Source organism: Malania oleifera, chromosome 11 (genome assembly GCF_029873635.1).
Source record: "Malania oleifera isolate guangnan ecotype guangnan chromosome 11, ASM2987363v1, whole genome shotgun sequence".
NCBI lineage: Eukaryota > Viridiplantae > Streptophyta > Magnoliopsida > Santalales > Ximeniaceae > Malania > Malania oleifera.
In genome coordinates, this window is record NC_080427.1 from 60,668,051 (window position 1) to 60,674,578 (window position 6,528).

Here is a 6,528-nt window from a genome sequence, read left to right on the forward strand (position 1 = left end):
CAATAAACTTCGTGGAAGTTATGAGCAACAAAGAGCATTGAAAATTTCTAAATGCTTGAGAGAGATTTTGATTGCTGAATTTAATTCTTGGTGTTGAATCAATGTATCTTGGGTGTATTTATAGATGTAGAAGTGTATCTAACTTGTTCCCTAAGTTTACTTGGAGTAGGGTCAAAGTTTTAAATAAATTTGAGCCCCAAGCAATTTTAAAATTTCAAAATATAACCGTTGGTTTTTCAATTTTACCGCGTGACAAACGACTGTGAGAACTCTGGCAGTCGGTTGACAATGTGTTTCACGTTTAAAATGCACAACCAGAGAGGTGACAGTCGCTCGTCAACAAGCAGTCAGGTCCTCTCACTAAACAACTTGGTTTTTTTTAAAACATTCAGAAGGGTGATAGACGACTAGCAAAACACACACAATCGTCTCAATTTACACTGACAGTCGCCTGTCAACACTAGATAGTTGATTGTCATGCTTCTGTCTTCTTTCTTAAAGCTCTTTAATATGGTAGTTGACTGTCTATTGACAGTCAGTCGCCTGTCAACCAGTTGTTTCTTATTTTTGATCTCTCTCTTTTTTGCTTATTTAATCTTGGAATATTAATTTATTTTACTTTGAAAAATATGTTCCAAGACTTAAGACTAAGGTCTCTAAGTCTCTTTGCCTAATGAGCTTCAAAATGAAAAATCATACTTAAATCATATTTGAAGCTCTTACAAAGCTTGTCCTAAAAACTGATTTGACTCCTCTTTGCTTTGAGTTCACTTTGTCACAAATGTTTGATCTTTCAAACTTCTTTAATGCTTTCATTATGGATAATTTTCTTTTATGTAAGGCCTTCCATGTTCCTTGATCCTTGTGAGCTTTCAAGATATGTCATTTGAAGTCTAAGTTGAATGAGCTTTCGGAATTGTCCCTTTTATCATTTGAAATCATCTTTGCCTTCAATAACTGAAATAGCATCACTTGGAAGCGAATTAGATAGCCTTTCTTTGTTATCATCAAAATCAAAAGTCAAAAGCCTAGCTAGGCTAATAGGGACTTTTTAGATTTCTAGTGTTGTAAATATTGTATATAATTGTTTACAGTTTCGTGTTTACCGCTATTTAGGAATGTATTGTGTACAAAGTTTTCCTCAGTGCACTTTTGGGCCTGTGATGTTTTCAGTAGTATTACAGACGGAGTTGCTATATGTTTTATATATATTAAGGAAAAAAAAATATAAATATGGTATATAGTAGTAGGTTGTTACACACTACCTTTACTATTATTTCCTTTTTCACTTCTTTTTATTCAAAGTCGTAATAAACTAATTTAGAAAAAGTTGATAACTGCACTCTAATCTCCATGGATCGATACCCGACTTCCCCCACTTTCTACTGAACTTGGGATCAAGTTAGGTTTATAAATATTTTTTTGGTAGTTAAGGACTCAAGCCTTGGCGAGCCTACAACTTATTTGGTGACATATTGACATGTATTGACCTTTCGAGTTCCATTCCTATTTTGATTATGACAAACCACAACATCTCATTTATGTGCCTAGTGTGTGAACATGTTAAATCTCATGAAAGCATAGATATGATGATGGTGCAATATAGAAGCCATGAAAAAATTTAAAGCTCACATCAAAGTGGCGTATTCCATGAATTACAAAGAGCAAAGATTGAAGACTTTACAATTTTAAGTTGTAATAGTAATTAAGGTTTGTGTGTACATGCGTGCTCATATGATTTTAATTGAAGCTCAAAACTGACCTAGATTGACCTTAGGAACCCTAAATTAAATTAAAACATTTTTATACTTAAAAATTATCTTTCACAAAAGGTTTAAAATGCTTTTGAAATCAAAGACAATGCCAAAATCTCATTTTTGTTAAGGCCAAAATCAAAGCTCAAAACTGACCTATATTGACCTTAGGAACCCCTTAGGAACCCTAAATTAAATGAAAACCTTTTTATACTAAAAAAATTATCTTTCAAAAGAGGTTTAAAATGCTTTTGAAATCAAAGACAAGGCCAAAATCTCATTTTTGTTAAGGCTAGCCGACCGGCCTGTAAGGCCCAGTCGACTAGCTCATCTGGCCAAAAATGAGACTTTTACTAAAGGGCTAGTCGACCGGCCTCCCATTAGTATATTTGGACCAGTCAATCAATGGGGCATAAGGGCCAAAATTGTAATTTGAACAGGCTTGGAAGATCGGCCACACCTAAGCCTTGCTTGCCTAGTTGACCGGACGGAACAAATGGGCACTTATATAAGGGCCCAAATGACTGGCCTCTTAAAGGCTTAATTGGCCAAGTCGACTAGCCTTATGATCTGGAAGACCAGATCTTGAGCCTGGCAGACCGTTTCTCACAAAATTGGAAATCGTCTTAGGGCCAATCGACCGAACCTTGGGCTAGTTGATCGGACCACTCGCGATTTCAAATTTCTGGGCATATAATGACTAGAAAATTCAAATTATAATATTATTTTATTACCCAACGGTCACATAACAGCCATATTTCCAAAATGCCTATAAATACTTGACCAAACCTCTTTTGAAATGTTAAAGAATCCAATTGAAAGCTTTATTGTTAATTCTTTAATTCTTTCTCACATTTCATACTCTCTTTCAAAGATCATGGTAGGCTCGCCAAGGCTTCGGTCATTAACTACCAAAAATACAATTTTTAAAACCTAACTAATCCCAAGTTCTGTAGAAAGTAAAGTCGGTTATCGATCCACAAGGACTAAAAGTGTTGTTATTCACCACTTCTAATCTAGTTTACTAAAGCCTTGTGTAAAAGAAAGTAAAAAAGAGAGATTTTGGTGGGTTTTCTAACAATCTACAGAAAGCATGTAAATCTTACTTTAACTATACTCTTACAAAGTAGTGCTCAACTCATGAATCCAATTTCTCAGCTCATGTGTGTAAAATACGTTCGATCAGCTATCCGTATTAGGTTAATGGTGAAAGGAGTCGTTTGAGGGCATAAGGTAGCAAGGGTGCACCAATCTTCTGGAGCACGATCGGGAATCAGAATATACCTTATCTCAATGATCATGAAAACCTTTTTAGTATCCGTAGCCTACTACGTATGTCTAACTAAATTTACAGTAGTGCTATCCTATCCCTACGACTTCATCACAATCCAAGTATTAAAGGTGCATGAAAATAAAAGCATGGTATTAAAATAAAAGCAAGTAAAGAAAGCAGTAAAGGAAAACATATAAATGAAAGCAAGTAAAGGAAAGTAGTAAAGATGAAAGTATGTAAAAGATTATTTCATTGCATTCAAATTCACTGACAAATGGAGCTACAACCAAACGATCATCTATCTACTTGGAAGCACAAGAGTTTCGCAGGTTGTCACAGGACTTCGAATACTTCTTGCATGAACTAGAACAAGTATTGAAATCTACACTAATTTATACTCTAAATGGCTCTCAATGATGTCTTAAGTCTGTCACTAACCTAAGAGAGGCCAAAGAGGAACCCTAAGAACATATTCAAAACTAATATTTATACCAATTAGGGCGTACAAGGTTTGAATTTCAAAATAGGAAAGTTTGCGTGCTGATTGTGTCTTAGTCTTACCCCAACTATCCTATGGCATACTCTTAAGACTCTAAACCCTATTTACTCTACTATGTACAACCTACAGACTCAAAAAGAAAAGAAAAATACTTGAGTTGCCTCTAGGAAGCGCTAAGTTTACCGTCTTCAGCCAGACGCACTAAAGCTCATGTTGAACTCATCATGGTTCGAAGCTAAGAGTGTCCTCCCTCATTCCCTCGTCAATCTCTGTTTTGCATTCTGCAATTGTCCCTCTAAACTGGAGGCCGGATCATGAATTGAAGAATTTGTTCGTAAGGGTCCTCTAAGTTAGATATAAAAGGGCTTTTGGGGTGAAGTTGTGATAAGTCCCTAAAATACATGATTTTAGACCCTAATTTATCTTTTCTTATCCTCATTTTATTATGTATTTACCCAGAGTTATCATTGTTCAAAGTTATGCAAGGTTTGTTTGTCTTTTTAGGAAAAACATGTTAAAACCATAGAGTTAGACATTACAAGAAGCCAAGGAGGATTTGGAGGATTCAAAGCTTGAATTCAGACATTTAGCCAAGCTTCCAAAGTGTCAAATCATAAACGGACAAGAAGATGATGCTCGACCATGTGGCACGACTAGAAAACCACAGGGGCGACTTAGTCTTCCACTGCAAACTCCAAGGTTCAGACTGAGATCAGAATGCCGCAAGGTTGGACCAAGTGCTCGAACAAGTGACCCGCTGGGGTGACCACGTCGAGATACTGACACAGAACTGAAATTCAGTAGTGCTGAGAGTCTCGACGAAGTGTTCGACCAAGAGACCTTTCAGGGTGACTATGTCGAGATACTGAGATTTTCGGAAGATCGAGATACTACAAATCTTGACCATCAACTCGACCATCAAGAACCTGAAGCACTATGAAGTCGAAGACATTGAAGATTTGAATCCCTAACTTCCCGCGAGATCTGAATAGGGCACGCACAATAATGACAGAGGAGTGACTTGGCTGACAGTAATGATCTTCTGTGCGATATTTGCTGTAACCTTTCCTAACTTGTAAAACAAACCTTGTAAACCCTAGAGCATATAAGTATTCGCTACGAACACAAGCTCTGGGTTCCTCTTTGGCCTCTCTTAGGTGAGTGACAGACCTAGGAAGTCATTGAGAGCCAAGTTAGAATAGGAGTAGAGAAGTTTCGGTTCATGTGTGGAGTGTTCGACGGTTTTTGACAACCGGCGGCATTCATACAACAGCCGCGTATATTAGGATCTCCTCTTGTACTTCTGGAATTAGTGACAGATGTTTGGAATGATAAAGGGATGATCTTTTTAATCATGCTTTCATTTACTGCTTTCCATTTACTTGATGTGTGTTGGATGAAAGGTTCCAGATAAGGATAAACACTGCTACATATTAGTCAGAGGGAAATAGTCGGCTATGGAACCGTGGAGGTATTCGTTATCATTAAGACAGGGTATACTTCGGTTCTCGACCGTACTCCGGACGGTTGGTGCACCCTTGCTACCCTATGCCCTCGATTGCACCTCTCTCACTTTGGCCCACTCGGGTTAGTACTTTTATGGAAGTCCGGATGAGCATAGTTAGAAGCATGGTGTCCAAGATCTGATTCGGACCACACTATCACTTTGCAGGAGTAGGGTAACTTAGAAATTTACTTGCTTTCCTTTACATGCATTCCAGTAGTTTTTAGATAATCACCATCACGAAATACTATCTTTCACTTCTTTTTCATAACAAGGCTTTATAAACAAAATTGGAAGTAGTTTAATAACCGCGCTTCAAGTCTCGTGCATCGATACCCGATTTGCCCACTTTCTACTAAACTTGGGATAGTTAGGTTTGGTAAATATTATTTTTGGTAGTTAAGGACCCAAGCCTTGGCGAACCTACCAAATTTTGGCACCGTTGTCAGAGACTTGGCTATGGTTATAAGCCAACTTCCGCTTTAGAGTATTATTACCTTGTTCTTTTGATTTGCTTTCCTTTTGTTTTCACTTTCTTTGTTAATTTCTATTTTCTTTTGTTTTATGTTTCAAAGTCTGAATCTGTGTGTTTGCAAGCGTGTATGTTTGGTCTGCGTTCTTTGGAACCCGAGATAATTCCCATAGATCTTGAGATTGAAAATTCTTGTAGGTCCATTAGGAAACCTATCTCTAATCCGAAGAAGGCTGAGTAGTCTGAATTGAAAGCTATGGCCGAAGATAACCCTCTGGTTCCCACTGAACAAATCCTGGAACCCCTTGCTCCCCACCTACCTATGGTGGGAGAGCAACACCTTCAGCCCCTTAGGAACTACTTTGTCCCTAATGCATACACCTCAACGTCCTGTATCCAATTCCCGGATGTTCAGGCGGCATAATTTGAGTTTAAGACTTCGATCATCTCGATGCTGCTCAACTTTTATGGGAACTCTACTGAAAATCCTTATCAACATCTAGATGAGTTCTTGGAAATTTTTTCCACCATCTGCATCCCTAATTTTAGTGATGATACTCTCTGTCTTAGGCTTTTCCCGTTCTCTTTGAACGATAAGGCCAAATATTGGCTGACATCCTTAGAATTGAACTCGGTGACCAACTAGGCCACCATGCAGCATGACTTTCTTAAAAAGTACTTTCCAATTGGGAAGATTACTCATCTCCAGAGAGCTATCACAAGTTTCTTACAGATGGATGGGGAACTCTTTTTTGAGACTTGGGAGCACTTTAGGGACCTGCTCCATAAATGCCCACATCACTAGGTCCCCAAATGGCAATTAATGCAAACTTTTTACGAAGGATTAGATGAGAGAGATAGGTCCATGGTTGATACGTCGTGCGGAGGTACTTTCCTCACAAAGCATGAAATGAAGTCTGGATTCTTTTTGAAAATTTGGCTGAGAATTCCCAGCAGCACATGACTGCTATTTGTAGACTACCATATCCACCAACTTCAAAACCTAAGGGAGTCTACGAGTTGACC

General features: G+C 38.0%; 1 non-coding gene across 1 annotated transcript; it reads right to left on the reverse strand.

The window, feature by feature from the left end:
• Positions 1–6,203: 6,203 nt before the first annotated feature.
• LOC131143665 (small nucleolar RNA R71) lies at positions 6,204–6,309 on the reverse strand. The gene has a single exon (XR_009133647.1). It is a non-coding gene; the product is annotated as a small nucleolar RNA R71 (small nucleolar RNA).
• Positions 6,310–6,528: the final 219 nt, after the last annotated feature.